General features: G+C 57.1%; 1 non-coding gene across 1 annotated transcript; it reads right to left on the reverse strand.

The window, feature by feature from the left end:
- Positions 1–8,357: 8,357 nt before the first annotated feature.
- On the reverse strand, positions 8,358–8,460 carry LOC137755720 (U6 spliceosomal RNA). The gene has a single exon (XR_011072103.1). It is a non-coding gene; the product is annotated as a U6 spliceosomal RNA (small nuclear RNA).
- Between the last annotated feature and the right edge of the window lie 16,715 nt (positions 8,461–25,175).

A 25,175-nucleotide genomic window follows, 5' to 3' on the forward strand; every position in this document is an offset into this window, starting at 1 on the left:
GGCTGGGGGTGGGGGGCGAATCAGCCTCTGACCCGAGGGAGCCCCCCAGGTCTCTTGGGATTATTCCAAGTCTGTGGGAGGAGGCGTAGCCCCTGGCCTGGGGGCTGCCCTATCTGAGGGGAATAGTCACAGCCACTGACCTGAGGGAGCTTTGGATCCAAACCTTTCAGGAAGTCAGTTCAAGAGCCTCAGTTGCCTCATTTGCAAAACGGGGGTAATTCCTGCCTCCCAGGGGGGTCTTTGAGGGAATCTGGAGAGATGGTTGACATCAGTCAAGCTGGGGCTGAGGGAGAGAAGGAAGCAGAGGGTTAGCAGAAGGAAGCAGAGGGCACTCCTGCTCACACACCCGCCCCCCCCCCTGCAGTACCGGAGGGAAGACACTCCCAAGGGGCCCCCAGAGGAGATGCGGGGCGCAGGAGAAGCAGGAGCTGTGCGGTGGGTACCCCCACGGCGCCGTGCCCTGGGGAAGTGTGGCCTCTGCGAGGACAAAGCACAATCCCACATCCTGGCAGCTGGCAACCGCCCACGCCCAGCCAGGAGATTACCAGCCTTAATCGCTTCCGTGCTAATGATTTATGTGCTGCCAGTACCCCGGCGTCTGCACCGGGCCTGTCTGAATGGGGAGCTTCCAGGGGCAGCGAGGCCTTCGGGCCAGGCAGGGGCGGAGGGAGACACGTGGCTGGCCTGGGCTCTCGGCCCACACACAGGGAAAGAAAGTGAGTGTCCTCGCACGCAAGGATGTCTCCTTGCTTGGAGAGTGGGGACTCCACAAGCTACTGTGAGAGAGGGGACAACCTGATTGACTTCATCCTGCTCCCACCCCGCCTGTAAAGTCTGGGGGTTCTCAGGGTTCCTGGGGCCACGGAGGGGGCTCAAGGTCAAGGCTAGGGAGCAAGGTCAGAACACAGGGGCTCTCCCATGAGGCCAGACACCAGGGAGGACTTCCTCCTACTCCAGGACAATCTTGGGGAAGGGAAGCAATAGAACCTGGGGTCACCTGAATGGGTCAGAGGCCAGCCTTGCACTACCCACTCACCTTCACAGGGAATGACCTTCCCCCTTCCCACTGGAGCCACTCTCCCAGGAAGCCCCCTCCCCCAGAAGCTGACTGACCTCCTCCCTCCAGACAGGCCTCACTCAGTTCAGAGAAGTGAATTTGGAGCAGAGCCAGGGGCCGGGGGAGGGGGCCAGGCCACAGGGCACCACCCACCCTCTGCCTCTCTCAGAGCCTGCATCCCAGCCCGCACCCCACCTCCAAAGCCCTCAGACCTGAGTCTTGAGGCCCAGTTGGAAGGGGCAGAGAGTTTACTAACCTTCCTTTCTCCCTCCAAAATCACCAAGGTCCCACCATCCCCCCATCACTTCCATTTGCCACCCCCCGATGTCAGGCTGTGTGTCAAGGTCTGGGCCTCGGTGTGTCTCCACACCAGTGACCCCAGGCCCTTTGCCTCTGGCCTTTGGAGACTCTGCCACCTCTGAAGCCCCCTCCAGCACCTCGGCCCAGAGAGGCCTCACCTGCTGCTGAAGGACAGGCCCGGCTCAAGCCCTCTCCCCAGGTGAAAGGACAGGGCCAGAGCCAGGAAGGCCTCCCTGGCCCTCTGGAAAGTGTGGCCACCCTTGGCAGGCCTGAGAAGAGCCCGGACACTCCTCCCTCACAGCTCAGGACAGCCCTGGCCAGATCCTGCCAACGACGCCATGAGGAAACCGAGGCCCAGGGTGCCGGAGCGGCAGGGCAGCCGGGCGCTAGCAGCCGAGCCTGGCCTGCAGCGGGGCCCCAGCAGCGCCCACTCCCCCTGCCAGGGGAGGAAGGCCTGGCAGGAGCCGGTCGGAGGGCTATGCCAAGGTCCTCTCAGCTGTGAATTCTCCTGCCCGGGCCTGTCCTCCCCCGCCCAGCAGCCAGAGGGGCAGAGCCAGGCCCACAGCCCTCACGGTTGTCAGCAGCTTGGCCCACGAGGAGGAGGAGGAGAGGAAAAGGACGAGGCGATCCAGCCCCACAGCCTGCCGGGGGTCCAGCACAGGGGGCAGGGGAAAGGAGGAGGAGGCCCCAGGGAGACGGCTGGGACAATTCCCAGCATCCCCCAGTGTCCCCAGCCAGCCCCAGCCTTGCCCAACACCACAGGCCCTGGATCTCCTCGCTAGAGGCTGCTGAACGGCCAGCGTGCTCTCGGGTTGACTAGGACAGACCCTGTCTCAGATTTGAGCAGGACTAGGGTGTGGGGGGAGAGTCCCCAGGACTGTACCCACCCTACGATGTTGATGGAAGGCACAAGGTGTAGGGTGGCCTGGGGGCCCCGTATACACCTGATGCTCGATAGATGCGTATCGATGTTGACAAAGGTCTCGCCACATGGGCCCAGCCGACCTTGGCTCCTACAGGCCCCCCGAGCATTAACTGTCACCTTCCTAGGACAGTGCCCACCCCCACCCAGAACCCAGGGCACGGCAGGTATGCAGCAGGTGCTCTGTAAGTGTTCACTGAGTTGTTAGGAACAGGGAGCCTGGGCCATGACCGGGGCGGAGACAGGGGCCCAGGAAAGGAATACATGGCTACCTCTACCCTCCCCCCAAGGGAAAGGGTCCGTATCAGGTGAGGTCGGGGAAGTGAGAGGCCCAGGATCTGGGGGTGGGCTCCCAGCTTGGACTTTGGCTTGGCTGGTGAGGAGAGGACCCCAAATCCTTCTGGGGTCCCAAAGACTGGACCCCACCCCCAGACCCTGCCACTAGGACCTGTCAGCTCCTTTCCTCACAGACACATAGTCCCTCTCACCTGCAGGCACCTTGCCCAGGATAGGTCACCAAGGAGCCCACAGGTGCCCCTCCCTTTACCTCAGCCCTGAAGCCTCCCCACCCCTTGCCAAAGGCACCCTCACCCGGCCACACCTGCCCTCAGGTGGAATCCTCTTCCTCTGTTCTGTTTCCTCAGCCTCTGTCCTGAGGCCCCAGGGCCGCCCCACCCAGGTCCACCCACTAATGATTTATGTCTGACTCCAAAGAAGGCCCCACCCTCCGCCTCGGGGCAGGGCGGGGTTTACGGAAGGCGGGGAGCGGTCCTGGCTCCCGCCTCCCGGGAGGCACGATTAGGAGAGTCAGAGGCGGGACGTCCTGCGATGCCCCCTGGACTCCAGGGATCCTCAGGTGCTCCCTTCCCCGCCCAAGCACACTCAGCCACCTCCCAGTAACTGGCTTCCAGGAAACATGTGCCTGGGGTGGACCCAAGACCGGATTCAGCCGCCCGGGGAAACCCCGCTCCCCCGAACAGAGCCACATCCGCTGTCCAGGGCCCCACCCCAGAAAGGGCCCGGAGGTCCCAGGGCCCCCACGGGACCCAGGACAGGAGGAGAGGGCAAGGGAGGGCCTAGAAGCAGCAGGAACGGGTGGGGAGGAGGTCTGGGAAGGGGAGTCTCGGCCTTCCAGCGAGGGAGGGAACCCTGGCTTCTTCCCAGGCTAGAAGACTCCAGCCTAACAGGGCCAGCCCCTCCCCTCTGCCCCTCCCTCCCTCCCCCCTTCCTTGGCCTCAGGGAGTTTTGGGGGAGGAAGAGAGGGCAGCAGGTCAGGTGGGCGGGCTTTCGGACCTGGGGCTCACCCCCTCCCCTTTGCCCTGCAGAGTCTGGGGGAGCCAAGCCAGAAACCCCAGCCTCCCAGGCCCCTGGGCCCTGGCCCGCCTGCCCACTCTGCTCTTCGCCCTCCACGCCCTGCGAGGCTGGTTGCTCTCCATTAATTCAGCCTCACTGGTCCCTGTTCTTCGATGCTCTTGAGTGATTTCCTCCAGGGGCAGGTGCGGCCCGGGCTCCCCGAGAGAGAGAGAGAGAGAGAGAGAGAGAGAGAGAGAGAGAGAGAGAGGCTTTGTCTCTCCCCTCAGAGTGGAGGCTTCCTAGGATAGAAGCTGTATCTCCCCGCTCAGCCTGGGAGCTCGCTGTGGGTGGAGGCCGTGTCTCCCCCGTGTGAGCCTGGGGACGCTCTGAGCGTGGCCTGCCTCCTTCCTTCACCTGACACCGCCGGCAGGAAGGGGCGCTCTTGGCTCTTTGACAGCCCAGCCCACCGCAGGAAGATCCACGTGCCTGACCAACAGGGAGAGCACGCCTGTGCAGAGGCCTGGGCTCCATGGAATACTCCGCCCCACCCCAGGCCCCTCACCTGCTCCTCGCCGTTAAACCCGGCCTCGTCCCTGAAGCTGCCCCAACCTGGCAGTTTCACAGCCCCCTTGTCCCTGCCTCTGCCTCAGAACCCGGGCCCTGGGGCTTGTTATTTAACAGTTCAGGTGTGATACACTTTCTCCAGCAAGGTTTTGTGGGGGAGGGACCACAGCCCCTGATCTTCACGACCCCCATCGTGAAGCATGTTATCTGTGATCACGACTCCGCACCTCATGAAAAGAGCTCAGAAGGCCTGGGTCAATGTGGACTCTGCCGTGGACAAGTCATATCCCTTCTCTTAGCCTCATCTGCAAAATGAGGCTACTCGGCTTCCATGAAAAACTCTTTGTGAGGCCTACATGAGATAGCTTGTCACAGCAGCTGGCCCCAGTCCTCGTGTACACTAGGGATTCGGGGGAAGGATCTATGACTCCAAAGCTGGCTAGGTGAAGGCCCCCGGGGTGAGATGTAACCCTTCCCTCCCCGTGCTAGGCAGACGTCCACGGCCTTATCCCCTTATATGGCAAAAGGGACTTTGCAGGTGTGATTAAGTCAAGGGATTTGCAATGGGGAGATTATTCTGGATTATCTGGTTGAGCCCAATATAAGCACAAGTGTCCTTAAACGAGGGAGGCAAGAGGGTCAGAGTCAGAGAAGGAGATGTGACAACAGAAGCAGAGGTCAGAGTGATGCAGCCATGAGCCAGGGAAGCAGACTCTAGAAACAGGAAAAGACAAGGGACAGTTCTCCCCTAGAGCCTCCAGAAGGGGCTCAGCCCTGCTGACACCTTGACTTTAGCCCCCTAAGACGCATTTCAGGCCTCGGACTTCCAGAACTGTAACGTAAAAAGTGTGTTTTGCTTTAAGGCCCTAAAGTTGTCATTTGTTCCAAGAGCAATAGGAAATTAATACACTCCCCCAGCCCATTCTAGCACCAATGAGTGCTAGCCACTCTCACTTGTGTTAGAATTATTTGGATCTGCTTCCCTTCTGGAATGATAATCCTTTACAGCCAAAAGATGGCTTTCTGTCTATCTCTGGACCCACTCTAAGGTCTAACTCGGTTCTTTGTGCACAGGAAGTGCCCAATCAATGCTGGCTGGATAAATGCAGGCAGTAAGAGCCCAATGCTGGGCTTCGCTCAGCACCCATTCATCGCATTCATGGTGTGGCCATCACTGGGCTGGGTGCCCAAGAACTCGGCACTGAGTCAGCGAGCCCTGCCCTTAATGAATGCAGGCAGGTGAGCGAGAGACAGACACACACACAGTCCATCCAAGCATCGTGTTACTGTGTGGTGATGAAGGTGTGTGTGTACAAGCACCTGGGAGGAGCGGGAAGGAGCGACTCATTCAGACCAGGCTGCTGAGGGCAGTTTCATAGGGAGGGACCAGAAAGCTGGGTTTCGAAGCCAGGGCAGGGCTTTGCCAGGCAGAGAAGATGAGGTGAGAATTCATCCAGGCAGAAGTGGGGACGCGCCCAGCGTGTTTGGGGGCCATCAGGAGACTTGCAGCTGGATCACAATTTCAGGGGGAGCAAAAGGAAAGCAGATCTCGAAGGAAACACATTTGTTCAGCTACTATTAATTGAGCACCTACTGTGTACCGGGCACTGCCCTAGGCTCTGGGGATATGGTGATGAACACAAAAGAAACCATTTTTGCTTTTATGGAGCAAACATTCCAGGGGGTAAGATGGACAGTAATTAATCCAGAGAATGAGACAGCCTTCACGGAAACATGAAAGGGAATGTGAGCGCTTCCTGGGCAGGGCAGGAAGGCCTCTTCTAAGTGACACTTAAGGGGAAAACTGAAATAAGGAAGGAGCGAGCGGGTGCAGGGAAAGGCACTCCAGGCCAAAGTAAGAGCTAGTGCAAAGGCCTTGGGGCTGAACCAAGACACTCCTTTTCAGGGAACTAGAAGAAGGGCCAGCATGGCTGGGGTGGGGTGAGCAAAGGAGAGAGTGGGGCTACATAAGCTCAGAAAGGGGCAGGGCAACGTTGCAGAGTAGTGGTTCTCAGCCCTGATGCACAGGGCTGGGCCCAGGTGGTGCTAATGAGAGCCAAGGCTGAGAACCACGCTCCAGAGCCTGGGAGACCAGGGTAAGGCCCGTACGTCCATGTCAAGCAGTTTTTGTTTGTTTGACTGCAGAATTCCCAGAGCCCTTAACGAGCTAATGTGCATTGCGACTGTACCAGGAGAAGATAGAGCGCTAAGGGTTTCCCAAACCTAATCACCCATGGACCCACTTTCAGGAGGTGCATGTGGAGCTACGGTTCCTTGGAACCCATTTTGGGAATCTCATGGCCAATTCATAGGGCGTATTAGTGGGAGAAATGGCTAGAATGAAAGTTGGAAAGAGAGATCTCCATGAAGAGTGTGCTGCAGGGTTCGGACTTTATTCTATAGCAATACAGTCATCCAAGCATTGCTGTACTGTTTTGTTTTAATTTATCAGTTTATAGAGATTTTAATTATACAAAGGGATATGACTGATCTCTTCAATGTCTCAATTTCCCAGCTAATAATATCTCTTGGAGAGCCACCTCACTCTCTTTAATCCATCGTGACCGTGAGCTGTGATTCACTCATCCCTGTCCCCCCCAAAACGGTGTCCAGGTTTTTTACAAACAATGACGTAATAAACCTCCCTGAACATAAGCCTGGTGAACTTTTACAAATATACCCTTAGGGGAAATTTTAGCCGTGGGATTGCTGGGTGAAAGGGTAGATCCATTGTCTCTTTTTTTTTTTTTTTTTTTTTTTAAAGAATTATTTATTTATTTATTTTTGGCCGTGTTGGGTCTTCGTCTCTGTGCGAGGGCTCTCTCTAGTTGTGGCAAGCGGGAGCCACTCTTCATCGCGGTGCGCGGACCTCTCACTATCGCAGCCTCTCTTGTTGCGGAGCACAGGCTCCAGACGCGCAGGCTCAGTAGTTGTGGCTCACGGGCCTAGTTGCTCCGCGGCATGTGGGATCTTCCCAGACCAGGGCTCGAACCCGTGTCCCCTGCATTGGCAGGCAGATTCTCAACCGCTGCGCCACCAAGGAAGCCCCATTTTCTCTTTTGATAGCTCTTGCCAAATTTTCATTCAGAGTGAATTGAAATTATATCTTTGCTGTAAAATAATCTCCCCCACAAAAGATGGTGGAGGGGAGAGAAGAAACAAGGATGGCCCCATGTTGACGGACATAGAGAACAGACTGGTGATTGCCAAGAGGGAGGGGGTTGTGGGAGGGGTGGAGTGGGGGTGTGGGGTTAGCAGATGTCAGCTATTACATACAGAATGGATAAAAAACAAGGTCCTACCGTAGAGCACAGGGAACTATATTCAGTATCCTGTGATAAACCATAATGGAAAAGAATATTTAAAAAAGAATATATATATGTATAAATGAATCACTTTGCTGCACAGCAGAAATTAACACATTGTAAATCAACTATACTTTGATTAAAACAATATTGAAAAGAGAAAAAAAAGGAATGGCAGCATGTTGACAATTATTGAAACTGAGTGATGGGCATATGGGAGTTTGTTCTGCCATTCTCTCTACTTCTGTGTCTATTTGAAATTGCCACAGTTTTAAAAAAAGGTCACGGGCAGCCCCAGGGCCCTGTACCAGTCAGGGATCTTCACCTCCAAGTCTTCCTGAAAAGTTCTACAAATTTTCATTCCCACCCACCATGAATGAGAGTAACTCCTCCCTCCACCTACCCACACCCATCAGCACTGAGTCTCATCAAGCTTTGAAGTTTGTTGTTGCTTTCCAAGTTTTGTCTTTTTGATAGTTGAAAAAGGCCTCTCTGTTGCTTCAGTTTCCATTTCTTTAATCATGAGTAAGACTGACTACCCTTCCCTAAATTTTTTGGTCCCTTCTTGTTTGGTTGGTTTTTTTAATTTAATTTTTATTTTATATTGGAATAGAGTTGATTTACAATGTTGTGTTAGTTTCAGGTGTACAGCAAAGTGATTCGGTTATACATAAACATATATCCATTCTTTTTCAGATTCTTCTCCCATATAGGTATTATAGAATATTGAGTAGAGTTCCCTGCGCTATACAGTAGTAAGTCCTTGTTGATTATCTACTTTATATATAGAAGTGTGTATCTGTTAACCCCAAACTCTAGTTTGTCCCACCCCCCTACATTTCCCCTTTGGTAACCATAAGTGTGTTTTCAAAGTCTGTTTCTGTTTTCTAAATAAGTTCATTTGTATCATTTTTTTTTTAATATGGAATGCTTCACGAATTTGGGTGTCATCCTTGCCCAGGGGCCATGCTAATCTTCTATTGTTCCAGTTTTAGTACATGTGCTGCCAAAGCCAGCACCCTTCTTGTTTTTTATGAACCAGCTGTTCCTAGTCTTCACCATTTTTTTTTTTTTTTTTCTGTGGGATCTTGTCCCTCCTGACTTGTGTGAGCTTTTGGTCAACGTGGGAAGGAGGCCTTTCCCACGTGGGTTGCAATGTCTTTTCCCAGCTGACCACTGGTCTTCCAACTTTGTTTACAGTGTTTTTTTCCCCAAACAAAACGACTTCCCTTAGGTCACATTTGCTAATTTTTTCTTTTATGCCTCTGGGCATCAGGTAGTTTGAAGAAGCGCTCACTTTGGTGGCGATGTGAAAGCCGGAAGGGGGCCAAGGGCCAGCTCCGGGGCTAAAGGGATGGCCTGGGAGAGAGATGATGAGGGCAAGGATGGGACACAGTGGCCGACAGGGAGATGGGCCTAAGCAAGGGAGGCATCAGGATGTTTCCGCATTTTCGGGGTTGAGCAGATGGGCAGGTAATATGCCACTGACTGGGTCCGAGAAGCCAGAGAGAAAAGCGGGGTTCAGAGGAAGAAACCAATTCACTGACCTCAAAGCACGTACCACCCTGTGTGGTCACACCTATTTCCTGTCTCCTCCTCTACTCAGGCAGGGACCCTGCCTCCTTTCTGTCCCCAGGAACAGACATAGCAAATGGTGCTTGATAACTGCAGAAATGAATGAATACGTGAATGACCTGAGTTCGAGGTGCCTCTGCCTGGGTGGAAATGCCAGGGTGTGGAAGGAGGCGCTCACAAATGAAGGGACTTTCTCCTCCTTAATCCCCCCCCCACCACCACCACCAAGAGATTGACGGGGCTGCCACCTCGTCTGAGTCAGCTGGACCTGGCTGGGTCCACCAACCGGCCACGTGGAAGCCTGTCACGCTTTGTGGCAGAAGACAAAGGGCTGCATTTGGTCCTGAAAACTCTAGCATCCACGGGCTTGGTGGATGTGGCAGCGGGGGAAGCCTCCTGGGCACCAGGCGAGGAAGTCCTCCACCTAGTGGCCAGCGAGGGAAGCGGGGAGACTCCCGAGGCAGAGTCCGGGGACTAGTTCCCTGGGGAACGTTCCAGAAAAGCTGGCTGGCCTCGAGGAAGACTTCCAGGTCAGGTTAGGAGAGCCAGTCGCGTTTCTGGGTTGATTTCAAGGTCTCCACCTGGAGACAGGGGATGCAAACACTGACCGGACAGCATCTGACCAGGGAGCAGAGGAAAGGGAGAAGGAGGACACTCGTGGGGCTCCCACCTCACGTGGTCGTCTCTTCTCACCCTTCTGCTCCGTAGCCCCCAAGGGGGAAGCCAGAATGCTTCCATCAGGACTGCAGGCCCGGGCGCTTTCCAAGGATGATCTGATCCTAGTTAAACCCCGGGCTCAAGACCGCGCCGACTGGAGCCTCAAATCTGTAGCGGGAGCGCCCTCTGCTGGCCACCCTGGGTCGCGCGCCTCTGCCAAGCAGTCCTGGGAGGTGGCACCTGCGACTAGCGGAGGGACCATGGGACTCAAGACATCCTCCACCTGCGCTTCACACCGGCGCCTTCTCCAGGGGCCTGGCTCCTCCTCACCGTCTTCAGCTCCTCTCCCTGTAGTCCCATGACCCCCGTAGCACCAGGGGCCCCGGCTGGGCCATTGCGTCCATTCCAGGCCCATGGACATGAAATTCCTTGTTGAAGCTGGCCTGTGCACTGCATTATGCCTCTCCCCTCGTTCTCCATCTCCAAAAAACCTTTCCCTGACTCTGGCACAAAGCCCTCCTCCCGCAACCCCGTTCTTAGACCTTTCTATTAAATGGCTCACCCCAAAGGTACTTCTTACCGAGACTCCCCCAGCCCTGAGTGGGAGGGTCCCCGAGGACCCCCTTCGTGAGGACCACCCCCTTCCTGCCTCCAGCTCCCTGGGGCAGCAGCTGCTGTGGGCTGGCTCCTGCTGGAGCGCCCCACACAGAGTATGGCACCTGCTCCCTTCACAATAGATGGATCACGTCTGCGTGCAAAGCTCTGTGAGTGCCTGGTGTGCACATGTGTCCGGGCGTGCCTTGCGCGTGCGTGCACAGCGAGTACGTGCACCTCTGTGGGGTCTGCAGAGTGACCTGGGGGGGCGCCTACCCAGGCGGCGGCGGCGCGGAGAGGGAGGAGGCCGGCGTCCCGCGCCCCCAGGAGGCAGCACTGAGCCGCTCTGGCCCTGCCGGCAGCCTGACAGGCAGAAAGAGGCCTGTGTCTCACCCACGGGGCCTGGAGAGAAGTGCTTCAGATCTGCAAAGAGAGCAAGGGATTAACAGCCCAGAATCCACACTGCCGGTCGGGGTGAGATGGGAGGGGGTGCTGTCAACGTTTCTAAAATCGGGTAGTGGGTTCACAGGTGTTTGTTGCCTTAATTCTTAAATCCTACCCATATTTTGTAGATATTATTTTGAATCCATCTGGTGGTACTTTTTTTCTTTCTAATAAAGATTGACCTCAGCTCTCTCTAGAACAGGGAAAGACCCCTTGCCCCTCTGAGTCAACTTCTGGGGCAAACATGAGCCTGGCAGCTCCTAGGGTCTCCCCAGACTCCTGGAAGGGTTCCCTGGGGTTGACCTCCACCCTGGGGAAGGGGAGACCCGAGCTTCTCCCACGGCCCTGGGTCCCCTGCCACCACCCTCCAGGATTAGCCACACCTTTACACACAGCTTACACGCACATTCACACGCCCATGGTCACATGCTCACAGACTGACATATTCACACACTCATACACTCGCGCATTTACACACTCACATTCACACTCTCCCATTCATACAACTTCATACCACACACTCACATGCATTCGTAGACTCTTACGCTCTCAGGCACATTCACATACACACACTCAGGCTCCCACCTTCACACACTCACCCACAGCTTTCACATAGTCACACTCACACTCCTAGACTCACGCAGTCGTAATCACAGATGCACACGAACTCACACACTCATAGATCCATACACACTCGCACAGAGTATATTACACATTCACAGACACCCACACTCACAATCAGCTCTCACGCACATTCACGCAGACTCACACACATTCACACTCACAGACTTACACACCCTAACACCCACACGCCCATGCACACTCACCCGTATCCACACCCTCACACATGCATACAGACGTGCACAGCCTCACACTGATTCACATTCACAGACTCATGCTCACACTTTTACACACTCATGGGCACTTTCACACACTCGTGGGCACTTTCACACTTGTGCACACTCACACAGCCTCTCACGGCTTGTCCTTTACCCACCCACTCACACAAAGCAGCCATTGCCATGCACACTGGCCCATTAACCTTGAGTCCTCCCCCTGGGAGGGTGGGGAGCTTCTACCCACCTTGCTCTCAGAGAGATTTCTGGAATCTGCCCAGGAGGCCCCAATCCCAAGGTAGAGGGATGTGTTTCCTCAGACTGGAGGGAGCAGAATCAGGGCCAGGATCACGTGACAGCCCTTTACAAGTCTGCAGGCCTCAGAGGAATTCCCCAAGCTGCCTGCACCCATTCACCAGTTCATCCTCTCACTCCCCGACCTCTGTGAGGGAGAGCCTGGGGACGTGGCAGGGGACACACATGACAGTGGGCCCTGGTCTTGGGGAGCTCTGTCCCCGGGGGAGGCACCAGACATCACAAGCTGGTTGAGCAGGCGGGCCGTGGGAGCACCTAAGAGGGACCCCCGATGCAGCCCAAGAGGCAGGACAGCTGGGGCAGGGGTCTGAGCAGGGACCTGTATACATAAGGGTCACAGGTAGACACGAGCCTTCCTGGCAGGTGACTGGCATGTGCAAAAGCCAGGAGGTCCCAGGGCCTGGCACCCTCAGGGAAGTGAGACGCCCCGGATTGGGGGGGTTGGCTGGGGAGGCCGAGATGGGAGCTGGGCCTGGAGAGGCGGGCAGGGGCCCGCAGTGGAAGGCCCTGTATGCTCTGCTAAGGAGCACAGCCTCTCTCTTGATGGCTACAGGGTTCCCTGATCAACCGTGAAGGACAGGCGAGGACAGAGCCTCTCTGCAGAGGCCAACAGTGTGTCCAGAAGCTCTGGGAATGGCAGGTGCCCTCAGCCCCTATCCCAGGAAGAGAGTTGGCCCAGAAACCCCATCCGCTGGTTCAGGGAACACCCCACAGGTGAGCTGCGTGCTTCCCTAACTCATCAGAACACGACCCCCGTGAGTGACAGAGTCTGTCTGTGCAGAGGGTCAGAAACAAACGTGCAAACCAAAAACCTGGGAATCTTCAGGAAAAGTGGCCAGCTTCTCCCAAGCAGCCTGGCCCAGCTGAGCCGCTGGCTCTAGCCCAGCAAGGAGTGAGGGGGTGTGGGGATGCCCCACGGGAGGGAGCGGGGGCTGGGGAGGCCAGCGGAGCAGAGCTGGGGACAGCATGGGGAAGGCACAGGGTCCCAGCTCCCCAGCCAGCGCCCATTCCTGTATGAGGGGGGTGGAGCTGCTCGAGCCTACGCGTTCCAGCTGCTGCCGCACCCTTCCAGCCTGTTCTCACCTGTTCCCACGGTTTCCCAGGCTGCCCCGGGCGCAGTTCGCAGTGCTAACTCCCAGAATCCTTCAGGGTTCAGAATCCAGCTAGAGAGACCCTGGTCTGAATGTCCAGAAATCCACCTCCACTGGGACAACTGCCTCCCCCCAACGCAAACATGTGCGCGCGCACACACACACACACACACACACACACACACACAGACAGACACACACGCACACATACACTGAACCATCCTTAGCCCAAGGACACCAGGACACAGAGCGGGCTTTCAGGGGCTGAGGCACTTCCTTCCACTGCAAACAGCACCACTCCCAGGGCAAAGTGCTGCCCTAGAGGGTCCGCAGGAACAGGGTCACCCAGAACGCCGGCTCTAGGGCTCAGCCGTCGGAAGCCGGGGAGGGGGGAGCCTGAGGGGTGCTCGGTGATGGGCTAGATAGGGTAGGGGCTGTGCCCACCTGCTCCCCCCTCCCCTGGCCCAGGCCCCCTGGTCGCCTGGCACTCAGCCTGCTGCCTCTCCAAGTGACATGCTGAGTTGACATCTCAGCTTGTCCCCTGGCCCTCCTCCGACAGCCCCGGTGTCACCCTTCCCGACCTTCCATGCAGGACAGAACTCCCACGCCCACCCTGGGCGCAGGGCAAGGGCCCGTTGGTTCCCACCAAGGCCTGGGAAGTGGTTTCTGCAGCCCAAGCAGCCCTGGGCCTGCCCAGGAAACAGCCCGGCCCTGCCTGCTGCAGGGACATGACAGAGGCGACCAGCCCAGGCGCCACGGGCTGAACTCAGAACTGCTGAGGCCGCAGAACTGGGTGACTCGGGAAGGCAAGTGGCGCCTGTCAGCCATTCGCTGGAGCGAATGAAATGCTAGCTCTACCAGCAGCCCTCAGAGGAAGTGGGGAACCCTGGACAGGGTCCCCAGATCCCAGATTTGAGGTTACCTCCCCTACCCCCAGGCAGGGGTCTGGCCTGACCCACAGAGGCTGATGGGGAAACTGCGGAGCTGGGGTGGAGGGTCCCCCGGTGGGGAGGGGGAGGTGGCCCAGCACAGCCCATCTCAGGTCTCAGTCTCAAGGTCACAGTCCGCCCACCAAGAGGCCAGGGGCCTCACATTCCCCCCGACCCCAGCCTGCACCCCACCCAGCAGGTATGTAGGGGGGTCTGTCCTCCTTTGACAGGAGAGGAAACTGAGGCCCAGAGAGAGGAGGTGGACTGCGGGCAACGTTTCACAAAGGAGAGGTGGGACTGACCTTGACCAACGCCTACATGGATCCCGAGCAGCCCCCTGCCCTGCAGAGAGCCCGGCGGGCACGCGGAGGAAGCAGGGAGGGGCAAGCTGTAGGCAGCCCCCAGAGCTGGAGCCCCCGTGGGCATGGGGCCCCCCTCAGAGCCTCCACCCCAGCACCGCACCTGGCACCCAGGGTTCCAAGCTGCTGAGGACAAAGGCCTCCCTGAGAGACTGGGGGCTACAAACAGGATGAGCCCCCTGCTGCTTCCTGGCCTTGGAGGGGCCCTCGTCACCCCCCAGCTGTCAGAACACGCTTCACTCTTCCACCAGCGCTTGCTGAGCCATGAGCAAGACCAAGGCCCAAACCGCAGATGGGCGGCATAAGCCTCAGCCTCCAGGTCTCCAAGCGCAGAGGCAAAAGGGGGGCCTGAGGAGGGGGTGAGCAGTGGGCACCCCAATGCCCGGGCCATGGTGGGGGGCTGGGGATCCAGCAGGATCCCGCCCCACACCAGCCTGCACCCCACCCAGCAGGTATGTGCAAGGCAAGCAGTTCCAACACCCAGGTCCAGGTGGGGTCCCAACAAGGCCAAGGCCATGGTGCTGAGCTGGCTCTGGGGCAGGCGGGGGCCTGGGCGGGGCCCAGGACTCCTAGCTTGGCCAAGCCCAGACGCACCCAGCTTGTGCGGAATGTGGATACCGCCCGGGCTGGTCCTGGGAAAGCTGCCACCCCCGTAGCTCCTGCCCGGCCCTGACTCAGCCTGGGTGGGCCGTGGGCAGGGAAGATGCAGCCTCAGCAGGACCCAGTCTCCCCGGCCCCAACCTCCCCTCTGGCCCCCCGGGGATTGAAGCAGGGTACAGGGCCTAACAGATGGGCCGAGAACCGGGACAGCACACGTCGGTTCTCAGGACTTGGGAGACAGCAGGGACACAGATCTGACTTGCCCTTCCCTGCACTGCCCAGGGTCTGCCTGCCTCAGATTCCCCCAAACATCAGAGAGCTGGGCACTCTAAACACAGCGGTCTGGCCCATAGGACCCGAGCCCTCTAGCACGGGCATCTCACGTCCCTGAGTCTCAGTTTCCTCATCCATAAAGGGGGGCCAATGATGGTTCCTCCCCACGGAGCCAGGCAGAGGTGGTGGGAGAAGTTTCTGCTTAACCTGCAAGCATTGGACAAGCAGTTTCAATTGATCACAGCTCTGACCAGGCCTGGTAACTTGGGGAAGGGCCCATCAGCTCTGGGGTGGTACCCCCAACCCAGGGAGGAGAAGCAGAAAGACCCTCAGGTTCCATCACTCCCTAAGCGGCAGAGGCATTCACCAGGGAGGCCCGGTGAGCCCCGTGCCCCAGAGCTGAGTGGCTCCATCTGTCCTCTGTCTCTGTCTCCCATATGGATGTTCCCAAACTCCCCAGGACAGAGGCTGGGCCTCCCCCCTCAGACCCGGAGCTCCCAAGGTCTGGGGCCATGTTCCTCCTTGACGGGGGCTCCCCAGGGACAGAGACCCTGTCTGCCTGTATCGCCCCACAATCCCAAGCCCTGGGCCACAGAAACCAAAGGCCAGTGAAGGTCAGAAAAACTGTCCTTCCCCTCTCCAGCGCCATCCCAGCTTCCCCAGGCCCTGACCCCCTCTGCTCACCCACCCAAGCAGCCCCCAAACATGAGGCTGGAACGGCCTCCCAGTGCCCCTGCCCCAACCTGGGGGCTGGTGGACGGCCCATCCCTCCCCTGCTGGGAAGGAGGCCCTGCTGCCCCCCAGCCAGAACAGAAGGACCCTCTCATACCCTCCCTCCCTGAGCCCTTCCCACAGCCCAGCTGGCCCAGGAGGGCTCTCTTGCTTAGACCCACACTTCTCCCTGTGATCTACCTGGCCCATCTCCGCCTTCCACGCGCTACCAAGTCTGAAGGGCTGAGGTTGGGGTCACAGCATCCAAGGCTGCTGGGACAACAGCCGTGGCTCCCCTGAGCTTGAGAAGGGAGGGAAGGGTCTCTAGGCCCAGGGACCCTGCTGCCCCCTCCTCCCACCCCCCCTGCATCCCCCTTCCCCCAGCCAGACTTCTCCCCGGCCAGGCATGAAGGCCCAGGTTCGGGTGTGACCTTGGCAGGGCAAAGAGTCTGTATTGTTGGGTGTTGTGCCTCCATTACCAAGGAGACAGGCTGGGGCTGGCTCCCTGCCATGTTTGGGCCCCAGGCTGAATGCATGGGTGGGGAGGGAAGGCAGAGGATTTGGGGTGTGAGCTCAGTCCCCGCTCCCAGGGCCTGCGGGCAGGGAGGGCCGGCTGGGACTCGAAGCCACCTGGGCTGATTCAGACTTGCTCCCGCCCTACCTTTCTGCCAGCTCTGGGAGGCACCAGGCCAGGTGGAACCGGGCGAGGGAAGGGCTGGCTCCCCTGCTGCTCAGATGGGGGCAGGGGCCCCCCGCACAGCAGGCACTGCCATGTCCCGACCCCCAGGACTGACTTTGCACCACCCAGGACTCAGGCCACCTGGGAGAGGGTCCCAGGACTCCAGGTCAAGTCACCACCCCTCTTCGACCCCATCTGTAAAGTGTCAGGAGCTGGCATGGGCGGTCCCTGAGAAGCCTCCCTAGTTCTGTTTGCCCACCATGAGCTGAGCCGGCTTGAGCCGGGAGGGGGAGGAGCAGGGCGGTGGGCAGGGGATCGCGGCCGGCTGGATTTCTGCAGGCCGCTGCCCATCCTGGGGCTGGCACACCTGAGTGCCAACAAGTGGCTGAGGGCAGGCGCCCAGGGCTGTGGCCAGGAATGGTGTCAGAGGGGAGGGGGCCTCCCTGTCCCCTCGCCCGACGGCTAGGGCTACCCTTCCTCCCTCTCCCAGCAATGGCCAAGCAACAGCTGAAAGAATCTCGGCCTGACCTCCACTGACTCCTCACCAGCCCCCTGCCCCTCAGACAAAAGGCAGCTTCAATCGTTAGAACATGCGTTAGCACTGATTGTGTGTCTGGCTCTGTGCTCAAGGCTGGGAGGCCGGACCGAGGCCCCATCCCAGCGCCAGGGACACAGCCATGGTGCAGGAGGCCACGGGCATCATGGAGCAGCCCATGGGGACAGAGCAGGGCAGGCTTGGGGGGGAGGGGGAGGGGGAGCTGAGGCAGAGGAAGGAGGGGAAGGGACTTAGGGATGCGGAGAGTCAGCAGCGCCGCCAAGAACACGATGAGTGTGGGCATTTGGGGGTGGGGGTGTGGAGGTGAGGCCAAGAGATCAACAGGCAGATGGGGAGCTGGTCTCCGAGGGCCTTGTGACCAGGCTGAGACACTGAGAATGGGGGTCATCGCAGGGCGAGGGGAAGGACCTGGCCCCAGGAGGTAGGGACCCACCTCCCCACAAGCAGACACCATCTCTGGGCCCTGACCGAGGCTCTAGACACCCCCCGGAAATCCCGAAACCTAGGTCTTTGCTTTGGATAAACACATGAGCTAAGGCCCAACTAATCCAGACCTGCCCTCCAAAGCCTTAAGTTGGCAAAACAGAGAGAAAGGAGGCCCGTTCGTGCAAGTGCGCCAGCTGCTGGACCACGGGGCTGCTGGGGGTGGGGCATCCACGGGGCTGACGTAGCTGGAAGCAGAGGGTCCTGGGCAGGGACGGCCCCAGGCTGGAAGGGGAGCCAGTGGCTCCACTCAAATGCCCGCGGGGCTAGGCCCCCAGGTGTGGACAGTGCAGGGGGCTGGGTCCCCAGGGAATGGAGGCCCCCGGGAGCAGCTGTCCCCGTTTGCTGCTGGCACAGAGAATCCCAAAGAGGCCAGACCTCTGCCTGCCTGCTCAGGAAGCTGGAACGCAGGATGTGATTGGGAGGCCTCTGATCTTTTTTTTTTTTTTTTTTTTAATTTATTTTATTTATTTATTTTTGGCTGCATTGGGTCTTCGCTGCTGCGCGCGGGCTTTCTCTAGTCGTGGCGAGCGGGGGCTACTCTTCCTTGTGGTGCGCAGGCTTCTCACTGCAGTGGCTCCTCTTGTTGTAGAGCACGGGCTCTAGGCGCGCAGGCTTCAGTAGCTGTAGCACGTGGGCTCAGTAGTTGTGGCTCGCGGGCTCTAGAGCGCAGGCTCAGCAGTTGTGGCACACGGGCTTAGCTGCTCCGCAGCATGTGGGATCTTCCCGGACCAGAGCTCGAACCTGTGTCCCCTGCATCGGCAGGCAGATTCTTAACCACTGCGCCACCAGGGAAGCCCCGGGAGGCCTCTGATCTTTTAAATGTAGACACTGATTCCAAAATAACACCCCAGGCAGGTCAAACAGCATGTGCATGAGAGAGCCTCAGAGTTCTGGGGGCCTGAGGGACAGTGGAACAAAATGGCCCCCTTGACAAAGGAGTCAACTGAGGCCCATAGAAGAAGGACCAGGCCTGCAGACAGTTAGGACCAAGTCGGGCCAAAACCAAGGCCCCTGACTCTCCCATGCTCCCCTGGCACCTCCACCCACCTCCCAGAGGAACCCTGGGAAGAGCAGCACAGACCTCTCCACCCCCTCACCTGCCCCCGCCATGCAGACCCACCCAGCTGAGGGGGAAGGGCCGTGTGGCCCCTGACCAGCCATCCCCCCTCCCCAGCAGGCCTTTGACCCCACACTTCCGGCTCCCAAGGTCTCCCACACTCCTCAGACCCCACAGCTGCAGAATTGCCCTCCCACTCTACGGAAAAGGGAAAGCGAGGCCAGAGAGGCCAGACCGTTGCCCAAAGTTCCTCTATGACAAGTTCCAGACCGTGGGGAGGGGGCTCTGTGTCTGTTTGCAGGTCCCTGTAACTCAGGCACCACCGGGAAGCCCCAACTTGCAGGGCAGGGTGAGCAAGGGTGAGTCAGAGGCAGGGCCGGGCAGGTTCAGAGCAGCCTGAGCACAGAGCCAAGGGCAGAGAAGCCAGGCCTCAGCCTCCCCTGCTGGAGACTGAAGTGGGGGCTAAGCAAGGGCCCAGGCACCCTTAGGGTCAGGGGTGAACGCACAAGGCAAGAGGAGGCGCCGACCCCGGCTAGAGGGAGCAGCGATGAGAGGCCAGGGTGCTGAGGTCCCAGAATGTCAGTGGTTCCCCACACCAGGGGCCCCTCTCTCTCCTCTGGCACTTTCTGCTGTCCCATCCCTTAGCCCACTTCTAACCCTGGGCCACAGCCAGGTGTTTCAATGCTGACCTTTGCAGGGCGGTGAGGGGGAGTAAGGAGAAATACCCCCATACACATGTTGTCTGGTGCCCCAGGGCCTCGTGGGCCAGCCCAGGGATGTTGAGGAACCACATTCATGCTGAGATGTTCAGCGCCTGCTCCGTGCCAGGTCCCAGGCCAGGAGACACGGATGAACAGGCTTGGGCCTGATGTCAGGGTGTCCCAACCCAAGGGGAGAAGAGGGCAAGAGAAAACTAAAATGCCACGGAGCAGCCAGGGCCTTGTCAGCTGCGAAGGGCAGGCAGGGGGAGAGAAGCGTTCCTAGCAGCTCATGTGCCCAGGATTCATCTCGGCATTCAATCTGGTTTTTTTTCAACTTTGTATACAGAAAAATGCACGTACGGAGCAGTTGTTCATAAAGTGATCCCTCCATGTGCTATTATTACACATTAAAATTACCTGTTAAGATATGAAAATGCAAATGGATCTTAACGAAAACTTTCCTTTTTTAAGGACATGTGAAAAGCAAAGTTGGAGGATTTAGAATGCTACAATTTAGTTCCTGAAATACAGACATATTTTGAATATAAATGATCTGAGGGACAGACATAGTGTAGGTGCTTGGTCCAGAAAGTGAATTTTTATAATTCATATTATCGCCATACTTCTTACATAGCAAATACAAAATAAATGTTGAGTAAATCAGAAGAAAGAAAGAAAGAAAAAAAGGAAGGAAAGAAGGAAGGAAGGAAGGAAGGAAGGAAGGAAGGAAGGAAGGAAGGAAGGAAGAAAGAAAGAAAGAAAGAAAGAAAGAAAGAAAGAAAGAAAGAAAGAAAGAAAGAAAGAAAGAAAGAAAGAAAGAAAGAAAGAAAGAAAAAGAAAAAGAAAGAAATATGCATGTGTTGTAATCCCTGTGCAGCTCGGTGAATTTTCACAAAGTGAAACCAGCACCCGTATAACCAACACCCAGATCACAAAGTGACTTGAGCATCTCCCAGAGCGCCCCCTCCACCCCGTGCTCCCTTCCAGGTACTAACCATCCCCCAGGGGGACCATTACATCTAACAGCAGAGACTCATAGGACCTGCTTTCGTGCTTTATATAATTGGACTCATAACACAGCTCCTTTTATGTCTTTTTGCTGAACATTACGTCTGCAAGGTTCTCTCACTGCTGGAGAGAATCCTGTTGTGTGAACAGACGTGTAGGATGGTGACAGGGACGTGGGAAAGGACATTCCAGGCGGGGGAACTTGGGGGACGAAGGCAGGGAGGTGAGTAACAGCCCAGCCCCCAACCTTGCTCCCACAGCAAGTATCTGGAGCTTGGAGGACCTCGCAGGTGCCCCTCCTAACCCAAAGAGGGTCACTGCTTAACGCCAGACCAGCTCCCAGGCTGGGCATCAGCCAGGACCCAGGCCTGAGTCTGCAGCCCAAGGCCTCCCCCAAACCCACGGCTCTGTGTCCTGTCCACCGCCTCCCAAATCCAGTCTGCTCCCCTCCCGCACCACCATGTAATCTGCAAGAAGAGGAAAGGCACCACAGAGACTTGCTCATTGTATGCAAATAATATGCAAATGAACTAGACTCCCTGCGTCAACTTGGACAGTGGCCAGAGCAAGGGGACAGCCAGACCTTCAAACTCCAAAGGGACAGACCACCCCCTAGCCCTGTCTCAGTCCTCGCACTAGTTCCTAGCATACATAGCCCCCACCCCCAAACCTTCATCCCGAAGCTCCAGCCTCCTGCTCTTCCCTGCACCTACTGGTTCAACTTTGAGTCACAAGAGGGCTGCAGGATGGAGGCCTTGAGGTGGGCTCAGCCCCTGCCTTCCAGGAGCTCACAGTCTATCTGGGAAGTGGACACAGACCCAGCCACCACTCCCCAGTAAAGAGCCGGGCTCAGGACAGCGCTTCTCAGCCTTGAAATTACCTGGGGACTTGGGAACTCAGTAATTCTGCGTGTGGCCCGAGACTCTGCATTTCTGGCCAGCTCCCAGGGGATACTGATGTTCCCGGTCCCAGGCCACTCTGCAAGCACCCAGGAGTATAGAGGTGTGTGCACAATGCCCCTGGGAACACAAAGGGGGCTGGGAGAAAAGCAGGTAAAAGAGCGGTTAGGAACCAGCAGGCCAGGATCAAATCTCAGCCCTGTCCTGATTTGCAGTGGTCACGTGTCTCCCCAGCCCAGAGCTCGGAGTCCTGAGCTGAAAGATGCCCACGGATAACAATTGCCCCCACCTCACCAGGTTCCCGAGGCTTCAGTGAGACAGGACTTGTCAAGGGCCTCCGTGAAGCCTGGCACATTGCAAGTGCTTGATAATTGGGAGACATTTAAAAAAAAAAAATCCAAGGTTGACTAGGAAAGGGCATGGGGAAGATTTTGGGGTGAAGGAAATGTTCTCTATCTTGATTGGGGTGGTGGTCCTTTGGGTACACGCATTTGTCAAAACTCATGAACTCTGGGACCTCCCTTGTGGTCCAGTGTTTAAGAATCCCTCTTGCAATGCAGGGGACGCCGGTTTGATCCCTGGTCGGGGAACTAAGATCTCACATGCCACAGGGCAATTAAATCCACGCACCACAACTAGGGAGAAGCCCACACACTGCAACAAAGATGCCGCGTGCCGCAACTAAGACCCTACGCAGCCAAAAAATAAATAAATAAATAAACTCATGGACTCTGCACTTAAAATGGGTGAATACTTCAATACCTCAATTAAAGTTGAATTTTTACAAAGAGAGCAATGAGATTGGGACTTGCAAGGTAAAAAGGACAGGGGTTTCATTAGAAAGAGAGAACTGCCCAGATGGAGGCATGGAGGTGGGAAAATGCAGCCACAGGAAGAAGGGGAGGAGACAGGTCTCCCTCACTGAGCACTTCTGTGAGGGGTGGAGGAGAGCCAAGGCCAAAACTGGGAGGAGAGCGTCCTGACCCCCTCCAAGGGCTGCTGGAGACCAGGGTCCATGGAGCCCCTGCTGAGTGTTTCTGAGTGGCTGACATCAGTGACCCCTCATTGAGCACCTACTGTACGACAGGCACTGGTTTGGGACTTCACCTAGATCAGGGCTCACCTGATCCCTTCCCAAGAACTAAAATAGTTTTTACATTTTTAAGCAGTTTTTTTAAAAAGTAAAAGAACAACATTTTGTGACACAAGAAAATTGTACAAAATTCAAATTTCGATGTCCAATAGTAAAGATTCATTGGAACACGGCCACGCCCATTTTTCCATGGGTTGTTTCACACTCCAAGGACAGAGTTGAGTAGTTGTGACAGAGACCAAATGGCCAGCAAAACCTAAAATATTTACCATCTGGCCTTTTACAAAAAAGTTTGCCTCTTAAGCCTATAAAGTAGAGGTTAAGACGGCACTGTACGAATGAGGAAGAATGAGGGTGCTACGCAGCCTTCCTCCGTTGCTGAGGTTCGGACCTGCCCCCAACTCCAGGCAGGGCTGACCCCGCCTCCCTAACCCTGCTGGCAAACCCGACCCACCTCCTCCGAGCACCCGGAAGAGCAGCAGTGCCCCCTGCCGGCGGTCGGAGGTTGGACGGCGCGCGCCGAGCCCCGACTCTTGGCGTCTGCCGCCACCTGGTGGCCTTCTTCGGAAGTGCAGCCAGGGGCCCAGGCGGACGAGGTCCGAGGGAACGCGGGGCCCGTGCAGATAGATGTAGCAATGACCGAGGCCAACCGGCAAACTATTCAGGCAGAGACTGAAGCCTTCAAGCTAGTGTCCAATGAAAACGTTTCACCTCGTTCCTGCTTATTTGATGGGTGAGAGTACATGTGACAGTGCCTAGCGGGATGCCTAGATGCTTAAAAACGTCAGGTGTTGACTGTGGCTCTCAGTCTCCACTTCCTGCGGGGGTGGGGGTGTGGGGGGAACAAGAGCTGCGGCCAGAGGATGATTGGAAGGGACTTGAAAGATCTTGAACTGACCCAAGTCCCCCAACCATGCATTGGGCTTTGCATGCTTCTTTCATTTTTTCTTACCTTCATTCATTATTCATTCATTCTTCCAAGAAAACTTTCTTGAGCACCAAACGAGGCAATGCCCTGATAACAAGACAGTGTCCTTGCCACGTGCATCTGACAGTCCAGTGGGAAAGGCTATTACCCGATAATTTCAGTAAGGCATGAGGAGCCATATTTAGGGGGAGCGGAGAAGCCTAAACCAGCAGAGCAGCACACAAGGCTTTGGGGAAGGCTTGAAGTGGCCCGAAGATGGGTGAGTGCATGTGCGAAGGCCCAGAGGTGAGTGTGCCCAGCAAGTTGCTGAAAGAAGGCCTGAGAGGCAGGAACACAGAGAGCAGCCGGGCAAGGACGCAAGACGAGGGTGGAGGGAGAAGCGGACTGTGCCAGGCAGAGCCTCCAACGCTGGGTGAATGCACCAGGGTCAAGGGGCAGCCCCTGCAAGGTCTGGGAAGAGGCAGGGCACTTCTGCTCCTCAGGCTCAGCCATTCCATGACTGGGCAGTTCTGATCGCTGGCAAGTTATTCATTCTGGGGTGAAGCAGCCAGCTGTAAGCTCTCCCTGCCCACAGACTCCTGTCCTGCTCAGGACATGCACAGGTGGAGTGGCCTCCCTGCCCCCAGGACAGCCTCTCACCCCCTCACAGCCTCACTGGCTGTCCCCTGACAGAGGCAGCCTCACAGGGCAGGTGGGAGGGCGCTCTGGAACCAGGCTCCAGGTGTAAATCCCAGCTCATCCCCTTAATGGCTGTGTAACCCTGGGCCTCTTACCTAACCTCTCTGAACCTCGATTCTCTCCTCTGTGAAAGAGGCATAACACTGCTCACCTCAGAGTGGGTGCACTTGCGAGGGATGGAGGCAGGAAGTGCTCCCCGCCCTCGGTGTGCCCCCAGGGCCCTGGGCTGAACTGTGACGTGGGTCTTAGGTGTCGGTCATCAGTGAGCGCTCCTCGTTTGCCACTTCACTCCCAGTACAGTGCTTGCCACCTGGTGGGTGCTCAATAATTTTAGCTGGATGAGTGAATAAATGAGTGAATGAATGATCACTGTGCTGATTACATGCAAACCCACAATTGCCACTCGGGACGCAAGCCAGCACAATTACAAACGGTGACACAGCTCCCCAGCTTAACGAGCAGTACCCTCGCCCCTATCACATCCCTGGTGAAGGTGCAGAGGCCCAAAGCTCGGAAGACAAACCCACTCAGTTAAGAAGCTGGAGGAAACTCAAGACTGAGCCCTGCGTGCTCGCGGCGCCCTCTGTTGGACAGACCCATAATTGCGCGCCGCGGGAGGGGGTGGGGGGACACGCAGTCCTTACCCCCGCCCCGCACCCTCCTCCCCTCTATGCCCGCGAACCACTGGGGATAGTCCCGCCCTTCCTCACACACCCCGTCGCCCAGGGAAGCCCCAGAGTGTACCTGACCCTCCGCAGACATCTTTGTCTTTCCTCTCGCCTCTCTCCTGCGCCCTCGGCAAGCACATTTCAGGCATTCCTAAATCCCCGCCATCCCACCCCCGCTCTCTCAGTTGGTCTCAATTGTCAAATGTTGGAGCGGAAGAGGACTTTAATAATAATAGTAAATTATTAAAGTCCCTCCCTGCTCCAACATCGCCCCTCTTCTGGGCCACACAGAATCCCAGAAAGGGGGAGAATGTGGTGACCGTCAGGTCATTAGTGCAACCATCATTTCGCCTTCGCGAAAATCGGGGCAGGGGGACTGGGAGAGAACAGGAAGTGGAGACTTCGTGGGCATTTGCCGCGAGCTGGACTCTGTGATCGGCCTTTTCCTGGTACACAGACACTTGCCCGAGGCCGCAGTGCAGAACAAGGACCCAAACCTGCCACTCCCTCCCTGCCTGGTGCTCCTTCCATCCTACCGGGATCTCTGTTGGAAAAGGGACCTTGGAAGAGGGCGGTACAGGAAACACACGCACACAC

This window comes from Eschrichtius robustus, chromosome 20, assembly GCF_028021215.1.
Source record: "Eschrichtius robustus isolate mEscRob2 chromosome 20, mEscRob2.pri, whole genome shotgun sequence".
In the NCBI taxonomy this organism is placed as follows: domain Eukaryota; kingdom Metazoa; phylum Chordata; class Mammalia; order Artiodactyla; family Eschrichtiidae; genus Eschrichtius; species Eschrichtius robustus.